Source organism: Lycium barbarum, chromosome 6 (assembly GCF_019175385.1).
Source record: "Lycium barbarum isolate Lr01 chromosome 6, ASM1917538v2, whole genome shotgun sequence".
NCBI classification, from domain to species: Eukaryota; Viridiplantae; Streptophyta; class Magnoliopsida; order Solanales; family Solanaceae; genus Lycium; species Lycium barbarum.
The window spans coordinates 59318878-59337560 of NC_083342.1; positions in this window are offsets into that span (position 1 = coordinate 59318878).

The following is an 18683-nucleotide window of genomic DNA, read 5'->3' on the forward strand; positions in this document are numbered from 1 at the left end:
ATATACATGTTTTCATGCATTTTTGTCCATTTCTATATATTACAACAACAACCAAAACACTAAGTAAAATTAATTCATTCTTTCTACACAACACCATTCCATTCGGCTACAACACCAACACACATATATGCCATGAATTCCATCCATTTCTATATACTTCAACATACATAAATCATCTATAACATATGTAAAAGAGGATTGAACACATACCTTCCTTTCCACTCATCTTCTTTTCGGCTAGACTTGTAACTGCAAGAATGAATGATTTTCTTCCTCCAAAAACTACACCACGTTATAGAGGACCTTCAAATTAGTGGGGATACTTGGAGAAAATATTTTTGGAATCAAAGTTGAAGGCTCTATTTTTTTTTTCTTGCCTTGGCCGAATATGGCCCTTTCTCTCCTCTCTTCTTCTCTTTTTTTTTATACAAGCTTCTTGATTTAAAATGATGAATTAGTCATCTTTCTCCATATATATACTTGCCCCCCTTTAGATATGAAATGGCCACATGCCTCCCCTTCTTTATTTTTCTAGATTGTTCTTCCTCTTTTTCTTGAAATTTCTTAAATTAGTCAAAGAAGACCAATTCTCTTATAATAACCAAATGTGGCCACTTGTCTTATTATATACACTTTGGTCCATATCCACATTAAATAAAATATGGACATATACCTATATGTCACACGGCCAACATGGCCTCTTTCAAGAACCTTCTTGAATTTTGTGAAATTACCATTTTGCCGCTAGGCTTCCATAATATTACCATGTACTATTTTGCGAATTTCCCTTTTTGCCCTTAGCCTTTCTCAATATTTCCATACCACTAATGTTCATGAATAATGTTCATGACCAACTTGTACATTAAAATAATTTTGGAAGATGGTCATTCCCTTAACTTACCACGGCCACCTTGAAATATCCTAACGTACAAAATGCGGGATATAACATCCTCCCCCCCCCCCCCTTTAGAACATTCATCCTCAAATGTTCAACTGATCTTATGGGGTGTTATAATATTTCGGGAGGGTCTCTCTTGTAGTCGTTCTTCTCCTTATGCCCGTTCCTTATCCTTTACCTTATTTTCTTTATCATCGAACTCCTCGGTCCTTACATGAGTCCACGTTCCGTGTCATTGGTTTCCTAATCCACCGTGCCATCTCATTATCCTTGTCCTTCCCAGGTCATTTCTTGACACAAGTATACTTGTCTTTGATTTCTTTGTATTGGCGCTCGTTTCGTCCATCGTTGTTTCTTGTTGGCCCTTCGGTATGGATCCCCTACAAACATGATTGAATACCACTTCACGTTGATGATTCATACAATTTCATAGCGTACATTCTCATGCTTCGTATAATTAATGGTCCATGGACTATTTTCTAGTGTCCAATGAATTCTTCTGTTTCATTCATAGGTACTGCGTTGTTTCTTCCTTTCAAAATTCTCAGACTACCAATTGTTGATACTCTCGTTATAATAGTCGTCGTCGTTCGAAACATTCTTTACTTATTTCCGATGTGCCGACATACTTTAAACTTTGGCCCCGAACTAATAAGTTCCTTTTCTAGTGCTTGAAAATATGGTGATCCCTTTTTGGTCTAATATAATATGTTCTCACCCCCTTTAAGGGGTTCCTTATATGCCAACAGTCCTTTTATGAAGTCTTCGTCTATACCTTATTCCTCGTCTTCCTCCCAACTCTGTGCCGAACATATCGAAAACTCCTTATCCTAAGTTTTTCTTTTCCTTTCTGCCTATGTCGTTATTTTGTCCACATTTCCTATACTCTTCCATCCACTACTCGTCCTTTCACTTGCTTAGCTCACTTGCTTGTAATTCTTCTTTAACTGCGCGTCTGTGCTGTAGCTGTGCGTCCATATTTCTCAAGTGTTCCGCTACTTTTGTTCTTAGCACAGAATCCTTACAATTTTCACTCTCCCTATCCTTGTTCGTCGAACCTTTAACTATATTAATATAGCTACATACTTATTCTTTTATAGATCTCTCATCTCAACATCATCGCAAGCCTAAGCATTCCCTCTCTTACTTCACATCCCCCTATCCAAGTCACTATTCCTTTAGCCCCACTTGTCGAAAACGGTTCTCGAACCCCACACACTCCTCTCTTGTTTCCTTTTACCACACTCTATCCCTTTTCATATGCCTACTTTTGAATGTTTATCCCAATAGTTTCATACTTCGCCGGTAATTTCTCTTGGGGGCTTCACTCACTAAGGTTTCTTACCTTTCACCCTTTCCGACACTTTGATCTCTTCGTTTCCCTCCACTGACTCCCTTTCTTTTCCAAATATCATTATACTAGAATTTCCAAGCTTAACCTATAGTAAAAATAATAGCAGTTTACCTAGTAACACTTGTACCATTTATTTTTGCCGTCCCTCGAACTTCGGTACCCTTGCGTGATCAATGCCTTCCTTACCGTAGCGCCAGTTGCTGGAACTCACATGTCCACCGATACAATCATATGTGGGATATCCGACACATTCATATGTATATATTTTCTATCAACTAGCCCACAAAATACTTCCAAACGTTGTTCAAGCCTATCCTAATTCCACGGCCGTGATGCACTTCCTGTCTATTCACCGATCTAGTCTGCCTCGTCCTACGCGTCTTCTTATGATTTCCAATCATCCCATATGCTCTAGTTTCCCTTAGGTTACTCTAACTTCTCATTTGTTTCTCATGTCTGAATATGTAGAATTTCTTGCATACTTCCCAGGGGGTCACCCATCCTAAAATTGCTCCCACCTGAGCACGCTTAACCTCGTAACTTTGACAGAATCTGGTACCTTAATGCTGATATAATCGCGTCCGCTTCCTCACATGACCTTTGTTACATGATTTGGAGCGAGTCGAGGTCTTACAGATTCCGAGACATTTTCGTAACACGTCCTTCCCTTTACAATTACTATTTTACCCTTTTCGACCCTCAACCTTCACCTTTAGCTTACGTGCATAACTATCTTTCGTCCTGGATTTCCAAATTCTCGATGGTAGTGATCGCACCTTTATCGTCATGCCAAATCCATAACCTTTCTGAAACAACGCATCTCACTTATTGCCTATTTACAGTATTTCTTGTCCTCGCTTCTTCCTGTTAGGCGTATCCATTCTGGCAGAACCTCCTTTACCATTCTTACTATTCAAAATATATACGTACCAAATATCGACAATACCTCACAGAACATACGGCTATATGACACATTTAAGCCATCCAGTGCGTCCAGTTTCAGGTAATAGAACAAATATCCAGACTTACCTCTGTGACTTACCATATCGTCACTCGCCTTCTTCCGTCGCTACTAAGCGTCTGCAGAAATCAACGATTAGTATAAGGAATCTTATTTCCTATGACTTGGCTCTATCGCACGATCTAAGACAGAAAGAAGGTCAACAATCCCTAGATGCCCCGCAGCCTCCTGTTTATAAATGTGGCCAGCTTCACACCCATAAACAGGACTCTACAGGACACGACTTTGCAGACAACCCTTAGACCGACCTGCTCTGATACCACTTTGTCACACCCCGATCTTCCTAGGGTGTGATGGGCACCCGACCTCATACCCGGAGCCGAGCGAACCCACAGACTCTTATTTCATATATGATCTTTCCGGACTTTTAAATCAAATAAGCATGAAATACATATTAAGACCTTCAGAAATCTTTTCTTTTTCTTTGTTTATCAAATCCCACAAAATCTGTAATTATATAGGATTCATATCATAATACAAGCTGACGCATCGGCTGATGGAGCCGTTTACAGAACTGACATACTATACCCACGACTCTGTCTGCAAAGTCTCTAACTTCGAACAAAACATCATAGCACATATGCTCTGACTCGGCAGCACTCTAGGACAAGTGGAGTTTACCATCTCCGCTGGAACGTCTTCTATACTAGCTTCAGCTCATCTGGGTGTACCTACGCGGCATGAAACGCAGCCCCCGAAGAAGAGGGGTCAGTACGAGCAATGTACTGAGTATGTAAGGTATGAATAGTAACATAGTAAGGAATATAAATATGATTAATAACCGAATGGAAATATAGAACATATCATGAGGTAAAAGAGTAACCTGTACATATGAGTGCCCCTTAGGGCGGATGCCATGCATGCTTATCTTTCCTTTGAAAACATTTCTTTTTCATATATAGAAAATAGAACATGTCATAGCGCCGAACAACGTCGGCTCGCCCACATAACGCCAAAATATGTCGGCTCGCCCATATATCCCGCGTCCGGGATGATTACGCCAGCTGACCAGGTGGCAATGCGTCTTATAGCGTAACATATCTCCCTCCCCCCCCCCCTCCATATACATATACATATGTCCCTTCTCCCCCATATTCCTCATATACATATACATATAACAGCATGCATGAGAGCCCAAAGAAAGTCATGTATCTATCGGAGTGACGTAAGGTCGGTAACCTCCGATTACATTATGGAATAACTATGATCGCTTTGTCTCACCTTGAAGGAACTAGTATTATAAGGCGAGACTATCAATAAATAATAGCATTAAGAGAAAGCATATAGTGAGATCATAAACCTCATAAGGCGTCAATTCATATACTTTGAAGTCTTAAAAAAAAATAGAGTCATAATCAAGGAATAAAATTTAGGATCAAGAACTAGCCCAATATTCTCATATTCATATTGAATCCATATCTTGAGACTTTCGAACATAGAACCATTCTCATCATGATCATCTTAGACATATCCTCATTTTTGACAACATCGTTTTTATCACAAAACATGTCCGTTGTTGTAGTCATAAAAGCTTACAAAATCATAAACCTTTGTTTTGGAAAAGTGTAGACATTTTGAAAAACATTTACGGGTTATCAAGAAGAGAATTATGCCTTAGGATCATAAACATCTAACTTTTGAAAAACAAGGAAAATATGGAAACAACTATGAAATCATAACACCGGAATCATGCCTTGAAAGAAAGGGACGAGCCTTAACATACATGTTTCGTGTCCTACTAGCTACGTTTAATTGTCCAAGCTCGCTATCTCTAATATACATTCAAGAAGATTGGCATAATCATTAGATTCATCGTCACTCACACTTGTCTTAGTTTTTCAAATAAATTTACTTATATTATACCGAAATTTCGGCAGCATTTCCCCTGTAAATACACCATCCCCAAGAATCTCACTCGGCCAAATCTATCAACAACAATCCGAGAATTTAACTTGGCCAAAATATCAATAACAATATCAACAATCATACTAGCAACTTCAACAATATTCACAATGACCTAACTTGAAATCTTCCGACACATGTCTCATTTCCAATTTCACAAACCATATTTACAACCCATACATTGCCCAATTTATTTATTATTATTTTATTTCAACTATAGGAAACCACACTAACATCACATTAACTTCTTCAATTATGCACAAACGATTTCAAATTCATTCAAAGCTACCAAACCTTCACTTTTCTTATGGATTCCACAACAACAACAACTAAAATATCACATAGAATCAATTCACCATAACTTGCCAAACAACCCCTATTCGGCCACAATAACATCATACATGTTTTCATGCATTTTTGTCCATTTCTATATATTACAACAACAACCACAAGACTAAGTAAATTAATTCATTCTTTCTACACAACACCATTCCATTCGGCTACAACACCAACACACATATATGCCATGAATTCCATCCATTTCTATATACTTCAACATACATAAATCATCTATAACATATGTAAAAGAGGATTGAACACATACCTTCCTTTCCACTCATCTTCTTTTCGGCTAGACTTGTAATTGCAAGAATGAATGATTTTCTTCCTCCAACAACTACACCACGTTATAGAGGACCTTCAAATTAGTGGGGATACTTGGAGAAAATATTTTTGGAATCAAAGTTGAAGGCTCTATTTTTTTTTCTTGCCTTGGCCGAATATGGCCCTTTCTCTCCTCTCTTCTTCTTTTTTTTTTTTTTCTACAAGCTTCTTGATTTAAAATGATGAATTAGTCATCTTTCTCCATATATATACTTGCCCCCCTTTAGATATGAAATGGCCACATGCCTCCCCTTCTTTTTTTTCTAGAGTTTTCTTCCTCTTTTTCTTGAAATTTCTTAAATTAGTCAAAGAAGACCAATTCTCTTATAATAACCAAATGTGGCCACTTGTCTTATTATATACACTTTGGTCTATATCCACATTAAATAAAATGTGGACATATACCTATATGTCACACGGCCAACATGGCCTCTTTCAAGAACCTTCTTGAATTTTGTGAAATTACCATTTTGCCCCTAGGCTTCCACAATATTACCATGTACTATTTTGTGAATTTCCCTTTTTGCCCTTAGCCTTTCTCAATATTTCCATACCACTAATGTTCATAAATAATGTTCATGACCAACTTGTACATTAAAATAATTTTGGAAGATGGTCATTCCCTTAACTTACCACGACCACCTTGAAATATCCTAACGTACAAAATGCGGGATATAACAGAGAGCTATGATACACACATCTTCAATCTCTTCAGATTCTTCATCTAAAATTTCATCTTCACTCCAACTGCTGAAGACCCTTTGTTTGTGATAACTTCTAGTTGGCTTCCTTTTTGCCTCAAGACATTCAGATGCGATATGGCCATATTTTCCACATTCATAACATTTTCTATCATTCTTTTGCTGCCCAGTGGAAGTCTTACCTATTCTAATGTTTGAACTTCCTTTTCTATTGTTTCTTGATCTTCTCCTGGCTTCTATCACATGCCTAGAAATCATGGCAACTTCTTCTTCTTTAAAGTCATCATCAGATTCTTCAACTTGAGCCCTGAAAGCAACCACTTTCTTCTTTTCATCCTTCTGATATCTTTGAATATGATTCTTTTCAAATGCTATCAGATTTCCTCTATATACCGTCATGAATTGTTAAGTGGGTCAGTCCAAGTAAATTGCGATTTGTTTTTTGCTTTTCATTGTAATAATTATTGTAATCTCAATTTTTGTACTTAGTTTAACTTATGAATGTATACTAATGGCATGCATACCCGTTTGTATCTTTGTCCATTCAAACCCGTTGATAGTGTCACGACCCGACTAGGGGCCGTGACGAGTACCCGATACTTGTACCGAGCACTCCTTATCTATCATATTACCTTTACCTCTTAGCAAGCCGTGTAAACAGAGCCATATTTTTTTTTTGAACATTAACATTAGCAGCGTCATTCTGAACGTAGGCTAATAAACTTCGTTAGCACTTTATACAACAACATTAACATGCCAAAACACCATATATCTAACTATACTTGACTGACTGTATATATCTGCCTACGAGCCTCTAGACATAGTACACTTATACATAGAAAGGGCCGAGTACTATCGTGCCCGAGATTATATATACACAAAATAGTACCACTGAAATAAGGCTCTGGAACGACTGGAGCGCTGTAGAGTACTGCTGGCAGAGCTCCTAAGGATCAAGTCCACCTGTCTGCTGACCTGCGCGGCATGGAACGCAGCGTCCACAAGAAGGGACGTCAGTACGAATAGTGTACCGAGTATGTAAGGCATAGAAAAGAATACAAGCAGTAACATAGAGTACGATTAATAATATCATGGAGTCACAAGGCATATAACGAGGCGAGAAAGTAATCTGTGCATAGGAAGGCCCCTTTTCAGGTCAGCTGTCATGTAGGCTTGTCCTTTCGTCTTTGAAACGTTTCTTTTCATAAGCATAGGAATTAACATTTATATATTACTTATTCTCGTGTACAGAAAACAGTACATTTCAGTAACGGTACCTTTTTCTCACATTTACAGACGCCGAATACAATCGGCTCCACCCCCACGGTGTCCCTTATTCTCGTATACAGAAAACAGTACAATTCAGTGAACAGTATCTTTGATTCACATTTTCAGACGCCGAATACATCGGCTCTCCCAAGCCCCCTCCCCAACGGTGTCCAACACATTACATCATATATATATATATATATATATATATATATATATATATATATATATATATATATATATATATATATATATATATATACAGACGCCGCGTACGGCTCTCCCATATCCCGCGTCCGGGCATCCCGCGTCCAGGATGGAATCCAGCTGAATCAGGTGGTGATATAACAGTGACCCTTCCCCTTTCCCCATACACATATACATATATATTTGCTTATCTTTTATACATATACACGACTCATATACAATTACTTATCTTATTTATATATACATATCCATACATATATACCTCTTTTATATACATATATCATATAGGCACACAAGAGCCAAGGAAAATCATGTATCCATCGGAGTGACGTAAGGTCGGTGACCTCCGATTACGTTATGGAATGCTAGTTATAGCTTTGTCTCACCTTGAAGGAACAAGTATTTTAAGGCGAGACTATCAACGGAGAATAGTATTACAGTAACCGTAGAATGAAATCGTGGGCATCATAGATGACCGTCATTGGCTTTGGAGTCAGAGAAAATAAAGATATAGCTAGGAAATATAAATACGATTCAAAAATTAGTGTATCACTTTCATGTTTACATAAGATACTTAGCTTAGTCATCTTAGTCATAGAGTCGTTCCGGTCGTACTTATCAAAGGTACATTCTCTTGTCTAGCATTGTAATTATCATTATCCTCATAGAAAAATTCTCGTTAGAGTAGTCATAGTACTTATCATTCGGTAACGAGATTGGGATCAAAAGTCCCCTTTGGATTTACTTCAAGTAAGTCAACCACGACTATAGGAAAATCCGAGAGTAACGGGCCCACCTCGGGCCGGATGAGGTAGCGTATACGAATTACGTATGTTACGTGTCATAGCGTTACTTGTGAGGGTCTTAGGGTAATCGGGTCCCATTTATACAAGTTCTAAGGGTGTAGGAGGTTTTTCCAACAATTGGCACACTTTCTAGTTCAATTCTATTGAACAAAAAGTGGAAAACTTTAGGTGCGGATTCCGAGGAACCGAGTTGTCCCCGAGGCTCGTACCCAACTTATTACCACTAAGACATGCCATAGAAAGAAGGGTGAAGTCTTACATACCTCTTTCCGCTCCTTTTGCTATTCCAAATTTACGTTGCAATCTCGCCAAAATCTGCGAATTGGTCATGTTTACCAAAACCCTTATTAGGATACTTAGAGTTAGAATCTTAAGGAAACACTTGGCTACCGAAATTTCGGCAGCACTTCCCCTGTAAATCCATCATCCCACCAAGTTCAACTTGGCCAATTTCAATCAACAACAATCCCGGGAATGCAACCCGGCCAAACTATCAACATAATATCAACAACCATGCTACAATTTCAATGATCAACCCAAAGTTCATTTCAATAATTTAATCGATATACTACTTCCTTCAAGACTTTCCAACTTCAATAAAAACATTAACAACGTTATAATTTATACGTTAACAACATCACACTATCAACATTACCTCCTATACGTACGAGGATGAAATACTCCATTTACATGAACTTTTAAACCAAGTCTCCAATAACTACCATTTCACTACAACTACACGGCTACTTCATGCATACACAACTACAACAACCAACACAACTTCACTCCTAAACCATTAAATCCTTGTTTTACATTATAAAGCTTACCATAACAATATTTACAATGTTAAGAAAAATTAATTCACCACACTCTTCTATAATCCATGCCATTCGGCCAACACACCCCACATGTATATTTTTCATGAAATTCCATATCTTCTACACTTAACAACAACCAAAACGCAACACAACACATACAACACATGCACACACACACACACGGTTTTGCCTTTGTAGTCACGGCTACACCATGGTTTTACTCCTCCATGAATTTCATCCACTCTTTACACACTACACATACAAAATCATCCATAACATACAAGAAAGAATCAAACCTTACCTTTTTCTTCAACTTTCAACTTGCCGCGAACGTGGTTCTTTCGCTAAACTAATTATACCACGTCGGAGAGCGTCTTGAACTTGCTATGAATTCAAGAAGAACAAGATTTTTGGACCAAAGTTGAAGGCTAGAATTTTTTTTTTCTTTTTCCCTTTCTCTTTCTCTCTTGGCCGTGGCTTGCTCTTCTCTCCTCTCTTCTTGATTTTTCTTGAAGTTTCTTGATAAATGATGAAGACTCCTCTTAATATATTAATCACATGATTTTTAATTAATGGGCTTGGGCTATTGTTTTTCACTCCATGGCCGGCCACCCAATCCATTTGGGCCTCAATTTTTTTTTTCTAATTTTCTTTTGAGCCCAATTGGTCAAAGTTCTTGTTTTGTAATTCCCGAAACTAATTTCCAAAATTCCAATTTTGCCCTTCGTCTTCTTTCATATTTCCACGAGTCGTATTGCGAATTTCCCTTTATGCTCCCGACCCTTCTCATTATTTCCACTTCTAAATTTTTCATAAGCAACTCATATGCCCAACAAGATAAAAGTAAAGCCTTGCTTGTCATTTTCCCGCGATTGTCTTGAATTATATGATTATACGAAATGCGGGATCTAACATCCACCCCCCCCCCCCTTTAGAACATTCGTCCTCGAATGTTGAACTGGCCTCATAGTGTAGTATATTATTTCGGGGCGGTCTCCTTTGTAGACGCCTCATGTCACTTAGCATATTCATCTTAGGAGCTTAGGTTGCCTCTTGTGATCTTCACGGTTATAATCCCTTTTTCTTGGCATCCGCCGCGTCTATCCCCTCACTAGACACGTTCCCGTATACCGCCATATTAGGGATTCCTTGCCTTAGCTAGTGTGGACTCAATATTGGCCTCACCCTGTGACACCTGTACTTTTCTCCTTCACTCCCAAAGCTTTCTGTTGTCATGGCTTCCTTTTTTCTGTTAGTTTAGTCCGTCTCGGCCTATATGACTCGTGTGGGGTTTCTAACCGCTTTTCACACCCCAATTTACTCTGGGCTGCCTAATTTTACACTCGTCTCTTATTTCCGCATTTATGAAATTTTCAGTGTATTTCCCAGGGGGTCACCCATCATGGAATTACTCCCACGTGAGCACGCTTAACCTTGAAACTTTAATGCATTTCAGTGTCTCGGTGTTAGTACTTCTACCTCCGCTTCCCCGTACTACTTATGTCGCATAATATGGGACGCGTTGGGGTCTTAGCAGGTTTCGAAACGTCCACGTAACACATCTTTTCTTTTATTTACAGTTCTAACCTCCGCAATCTCCAGTATCCGCCTTTTACCTATGCGTATGGCCACTTTTCGTCCAAATTTCCAAACTCTTAATATGTTCAGTAATACAGAGGGCAGTATAGAGTAAAATAAAATCCAAATTGATTAACACACGGTTATCATAGAAAATACTGAAAAAGTACCTGTGGTCGCGTCTGCGGAAGGTTCAGGGTCCTGTCGTCCTGTCAGTGCATATAGGCGGTGCGGGGGACCGGCTGAACTAGGTGCCCCTCCTCTACCTCGGCCGCGGCCCGCTGGAGCCTGGGAAGTCTGTCCACGAGGGCGCACGGTCGACGATGAACCGAATGTTGATCTGGCTGGCCGAGTTCGGCCTCCTTCATCCTTTAGTGGGCAATCACGTACAAAATGGTCAGTTCGACCACAGGCAAAACAACCACCGGTGTCTAGGTAGCACTGCCCAGAGTGTGGCTTGCCACACCGAGCACATCGTGGCGGGGGAAGCCCTGTCCCGCTAAAATCAGCTCTGTACTGGGATCCTGAAGCTCTAGTACCCTGATCCGATCCCGAATGGGCGGAGCGGTCAAATCATCTATCCGCAAATCGAGGTGGTGCACTGGCCACTGATTGGCCTAAATACCTAGACTTCTCTTGTGCATGCCCCCCTCTATACTCGCTTCTAGCCCCAGAAGATGTGCCCCTTTTTCTGGGACCCCTATCTGGATAACGCTCCTCTCTCCGAGACTGGTACTGTTCTTCCAGATTTTGGGCGTGGGCCTGGATGCGGGTAATAGTCATCCCATCCTGGAGTGAAGCCGTCAAGCACTCCTTAACCAAATATGGCCCTAGCCCACTTACAAACCGGTGCACATGGTTTCCCCTATCAGCTATCAGGGCAGGGGCATACCTGGCTAGCGAGTTGAAACGAAGGCTGTATTCTCGGACACTCATGTTTCCCTGTCTCAGGTTCAAGAACATATCGGCTCGAGCCCGTCGAACCTTCGGCGGTAGGAAATGTCGTAGGAAAGCCTCAGTGAATTCCTGCCAAACCGGAGGGGGTGCATTTGCTCCCCTCGATGATATCCAGTAACCGTACCACAGAACTGCCACATCTCGCAGCCTATATGAAGCCAACTCTACGGACTCCGTATCCGAAGCATGTATAATTCTCAGTGTCCTCAGCATCTCGTCTATGAAACTCTGCGGGTCCTCCTCTGGTTTTGATCCATAGAACTCTGGCGGTTTCAGGGTAATAAAGTCACGGGCCCTTGCGCTTACCGCCCTATCTCCCAGGTCTACATCTTGCCGCTGAGCCTGTGCGGCAACTATCTGGGTCAATAACTGGATGGCCTCTGCCATCTGCTGTCCCGGAACTGCTGGCGGTGGAACTGGAGGTGCGGGGGCTGGAGCTGGAGCTTTTTCCTGCTCTGCCGGTGCAGGGGGAGCAGGAACAGTCTGAGGGGGAGCCTCATTATGAGATTCTTCTTCTTCTAGCTCCCGTTCAACTCTGCTGGCCGCCACCCTCTTGGCTTTCTCGGCCATCGTAGCCTTTCTCTTCGGCGGCATTACTGAAACCATAACATAGGTTTAGGAAAAGGAATATGGAAGCCTGGAAACTTAGCTCTATCGCACGATTTCAGAATGCAAAGAAGGTCACATTTCTTAAATGCCCTGTAGCCTCCTGTTTATAAGCGTGGCGCGCTACACACTCATAAACAAGACTCTACTCGACACGGCTCGTAGACAAACCCCTAGGACCGAACTGCTCTGATACCACTTTGGTCATGACCCGACTAGGGGCCGTGACGAGTACCCGATACTTGTACCGAGCACTCCTTATCTATCATATTACCTTTACCTCTTAGCAAGCCGTGTAAACAAAGCCATATTTTTTTTTGAACATTAACATTAGCAGCGTCATTCTGAACATAGGCTAATAAACTTCGTTAGCACTTTATACAACAACATTAACATGCCAAAACACCATATATCTAACTATACTTGACTGACTGTACATATCTGCCTACGAGCCTCTAGATATAGTACACTTATACATAGAAAGGTTCGAGTACTATCGTGCCCGAGATTATATATACACAAAATAGTACCACTGAAATAAGGCTCCGGAACGACTGGAGCGCTGTAGAGTACTGCTGGCAGAGCTCCTAAGGATCAAGTCCACCTGTCTGCTGACCTGCGCGGCATGGAACGCAGCGTCCACAAGAAGGGACGTCAGTACGAATAGTGTACCGAGTATGTAAGGCATAGAAAATAATACAAGCAGTAACATAGAGTACGATTAATAAAATCATGGAGTCACAGGGCATATAACGAGGCGAGAAAGTAACCTGTGCATAGGAAGGCCCCTTTTCAGGCCGGCTGTCATGTAGGCCTGTCCTTTCGTCTTTGAAACGTTTCTTTTCATAAGCATAGGAATTAACATTTATATATTACTTATTCTCGTGTACAGAAAACAGTACATTTCAGTAACGGTACCTTTTGCTCACATTTACAGACGCCGAATACAATCGGCTCCACCCCCACGGTGTCCCTTATTCTCGTATATAGAAAACAGTACAATTCAGTGAACAGTATCTTTGATTCACATTTTCAGACGCCGAATACATCGGCTCTCCCAAGCCCCCTCCCCAACGGTGTCCCAACACATTACATCATATATAGGTATCATACATTATATATATATATATATATATATATATATATATATATATATATATATATATATATATATATATATATATATATATATATACAGACGCCGCGTACGGCTCTCCCATATCCCGCGTCCGGGCATCCCGCGTCCAGGATGGAATCCAGCTGAATCAGGTGGTGATATAACAGTGACCCTTCCCCTTTCCCCATACACATATACATATACATTTGCTTATCTTTTATACATATACACGTCTCATATACAATTACTTATCTTATTTATATATACATATCCATACACATATACCTGTTTTATATACATATATCATATAGGCACACAAGAGCCAAGGAAAATCATGTATCCATCGGAGTGACGTAAGGTCGGTGACCTCCGATTACGTTATGGAATGCTAGTTATAGCTTTGTCTCACCTTGAAGGAACAAGTATTTTAAGGCGAGACTATCAACGGAGAATAGTATTACAGTAACCGTAGAATGAAATCGTGGGCATCATAGATGACCGTCATAGGCTTTGGAGTCAGAGAAAATAAAGATATAGCTAGGAAATATAAATACGATTCAAAAATTAGTGTATCACTTTCATGTTTACATAAGATACTTAGCTTAGTTATCTTAGTCATAGAGTCCTTCCGGTCGTACTTATCAAAGGTACATTCTCTTGTCTAGCATTGTAATTATCATTATCCTAATAGAAACATTCTCGTTAGAGTAGTCATAGTACTTATCATTCGGTAACGAGATTGGGATCAAAAGTCCCCTTTGGATTTACTTCAAGTAAGTCAACCACGACTATAGGAAAATCCGAGAGTAACGGGCCCACCTCGGGCCGGATGAGGTAGCGTATACGATTTACGTATGTTACGTGTCATAGCGTTACTTGTGAAGGTCTTAAGGTAATCGGGTCCCATTTATACAAGTTCTAAGGGTGTAGGAGGTTTTTCCAACAATTGGCACACTTTCTAGTTCAATTCTATTGAACAAAAAGTGGAAAACTTTAGGTGCGGATTCCGAGGAACCGAGTTGTCCCCGAGGCTCGTACCCAATTTATTACAACTAAGACATGCCATAGAAAGAAGGGTGAAGCCTTACATACCTCTTTCCGCTCCTTTTGCTATTCCAAATTCACGTTGCAATCTCGTCAAAATCTGCGAATTGGTCATGTTTACCAAAACCCTTATTAGGATACTTAGAGTTAGAATCTTAAGGAAACACTTGGCTACCGAAATTTCGGCAGCACTTCCCCTGTAAATCCATCATCCCACCAAGTTCAACTTGGCCAATTTCAATCAACAACAATCCCGGGAATGCAACCCGGCCAAACTATCAACATAATATCAACAACCATGCTACAATTTCAATGATCAACCCAAAGTTCATTTCAATAATTTAATCGATATACTACTTCCTTCAAGACTTTCCAACTTCAATAAAAACATTAACAACGTTATAATTTATACGTTAACAACATCACACTATCAACATTACCTCCTATACGTACGAGGATGAAATATTCCATTTACATGAACTTTTACACCAAGTCTCCAATAACTACCATTTCACTACAACTACACGGCTACTTCATGCATACACAACTACAACAACCAACACAACTTCACTCTTAAACCATTAAATCCTTGTTTTACATTATAAAGCTTACCATAACAATATTTACAATGTTAAGAAAAATTAATTCACCACACTCTTCTATAATCCATGCCATTCGGCCAACACACCCCACATGTATATTTTTCATGAAATTCCATATCTTCTACACTTAACAACAACCAAAACGCAACACAACACATACAACACATGCACACACACACACACGGTTTTGCCCTTGTAGTCACGGCTACACCATGGTTTTACTCCTCCATGAATTTCATCCACTCTTTACACACTACACATACAAAATCATCCATAACATACAAGAAAGAATCAAACCTTACCTTTTTCTTCAACTTTCAACTTGCCGCGAACGTGGTTCTTTCGCTAAACTAATTATACCACGTCAGAGAGCGTCTTGAACTTGCTATGAATTCAAGAAGAACAAAATTTTTGGACCAAAGTTGAAGGCTAGAATTTTTTTTTTCTTTTTCCCTTTCTCTTTCTCTCTTGGCCGTGGCTTGCTCTTCTCTCCTCTCTTCTTGATTTTTCTTGAAGTTTCTTGATAAATGATGAAGACCCCTCTTAATATATTAATCACATGATTTTTAATTAATGGGCTTGGGCCATTTTTTTTCACTCCATGGCCGGCCACCCAATCCATTTGGGCCTCAATTTTTTTTTTCTAATTTTCTTTTGAGCCCAATTGGTCAAAGTTCTTGTTTTGTAATTCCCGAAACTAATTTCCAAAATTCCAATTTTGCCCTTCGTCTTCTTTCATATTTCCACGAGTCGTATTGCGAATTTCCCTTTATGCTCCTGACCCTTCTCATTATTTCCACTTCTAAATTTTTCATAAGCAACTCATATGCCCAACAAGATAAAAGTAAAGCCTTGCTTGTCATTTTCCCGCGATTGTCTTGAATTATATGATTATACGAAATGTGGGATCTAACAGATAGGCCCCATGGGGCCCACTAACGTATCTAGATCGAGTCGAACGAATTCGGATCAAAATGGAGCACACATATGGACTTAGGGAAAAACTTGCATAATACTTTCGTTTGGGCTTGGTCGGCCCAAAATCCTTACTCTTTACTTTATGCAATTTAAATTCATATTTGTGCCTTTAAATTCAAGATGTTGGAATCCTTATATGATTGTCATACAATTTAGAGTCGCTAAAACTGATCTTTTACTAAATTCAAACTCGGGTAGAAATCGGATAAAAATGGCCCGAGGCTGTTTTGGACTTAGAATGTTGTATTTGGGAAGATTGCTGGACTAAATTGACATTATTGAAACTTTGGGGACCGAGACTGCCTGGGACCGTCCTGGACTATTTGAAACTTATGGGCCGATTCTGGATATATTGAAACTTGCGTAAATATATATATATATAACTCGTTCAAACATGGATTAAAATTTGGCTAGGTATAGAATATGATTGATAGATCAAAAATAAATAACCTAGTATAACCAATTACAGTATATATATATATATAGTATAATAGTATAGATGCTCCAGTGTGGAGGTGTAAGAGGTTGTCTTTGGACGGTTTCAGGAGAGGTCAAGGGAGACCGAAGAAGTATTGGGGAGAGGTGATTAGACAGGATATGGCATAGTTTCAGCTCACCGAGGACATGACCTTAGATAGGAGGTTGTGGAGGACTCAGATTAGGATAGAAGCCTAGGTGGCTTATCCTTTCACCATAGTAGTTATAGTTTTGCTCATTCGTTTATTGCCATTTGATTTCTGCATTTGATTGCTGCTTATATTTGTTGGGCCGTTGTACTTTGATTATCTTATTTATCTATAGTAGTTAATGCTCCTTTCTTTCTGGACTGTTCTACCATGACTTTCTCGCTTTTTTATTCCTTATTTTTATATTATTTTCAATATGCTTGGCCCTATTTGACCTTTTGTCTTGTTTTCCTCTCTTAAGCCGAGGGTCTTTTGGAAACAGCTGCCCTACCTTTCAAGGTGGGGGTTAGGTCTGTGTACACTCTACCCTCCCCAGACCCCACATGGTAGGATTATACTGGGCTTCTTGTTGTTGTTGTGTATAGTATAATAGTATGTCTAAAACTATTTTTATAAAACTATTTCCATAAACTTAAAATATTTCTTTTTTCAAAAAATCTTTTGGGTGGACGTACGTAGAGTCCTACCTAGGCTAAGAGCCTTCGGGTATTAGCTTAGGTGTTCAAGTCCGACACCCACACTCAATTTTGAGCAGAATAATACTTCGACGATTTCTTAAAAAAATGAATTTCTTGCATGTAAATGACACTCTTTTATTGCGGAAATCTAGACTTAAGAAATTTTTGTCTAAAATAGTTTATAATCATAAGGTAAACTATTAGAACCTGTAGGTAAACCGCAATTGAGTGGATCCTTAATACCGAGGTGCCTAACACCTTCCCCGGAGGATCAGCAGAATCATTACCCAAACTTTGGTAGATTAGGTTTCTTTTAAATAATAGTTTAAATGAACCCTTTTTGAACGGATTTTCCTAATTTCCTAAAAATTAGGTGGCGACTATAAAATGTATCCTTTAGAGCACCATTAAGTGGTTGGCAGGTTTTTTTTTACTTTCCTGGTACGATTCACAACCTACTTCCCCGGGACACCTTCCTCCTTTTATGAGGTATGTGCGAGCCGGTTAAACTTAGAATTCCTAACGCCCGCTACACCATCTAGACCTCTCGAAATCGACGGATTCCCGAAAAAAGGTCCGTTTACCCAAAAGTCAACTTTGATTCAACTCTTTTTTACTTTAAGCCCAAACTTCCCACAAAGTCACCTAAATCAAACCCAAAGACCTCGAGAAGCGTGTCAACAGTCCCCTCGGGTCAAATGTGAGCTAAACAAGCTCGGGAAAGGTCAAAAGTACTGAAAAACTATAATGATCAAACGGGTCGTTACACTGCTTGTCCTGACAGACAAATAGACAAGCCTCCACACTAGGCGGTGTCGAGTATCAGCTTAACTGGTAAGCTCCATTTCATCCAGAGTTACCAGGTCCAGAGTTGGAGTCATTTTTCGTATATATAGACATGATGGGTAGGTAGGGGCCCTATCCCGACCACAGTGCAGTTTGTTCTTCTTAGAGGCTTGTAGACATATCTTGTATGTACAGTATATCAGCATAGTGGGCTTTTTGGCCCTTGTATGGG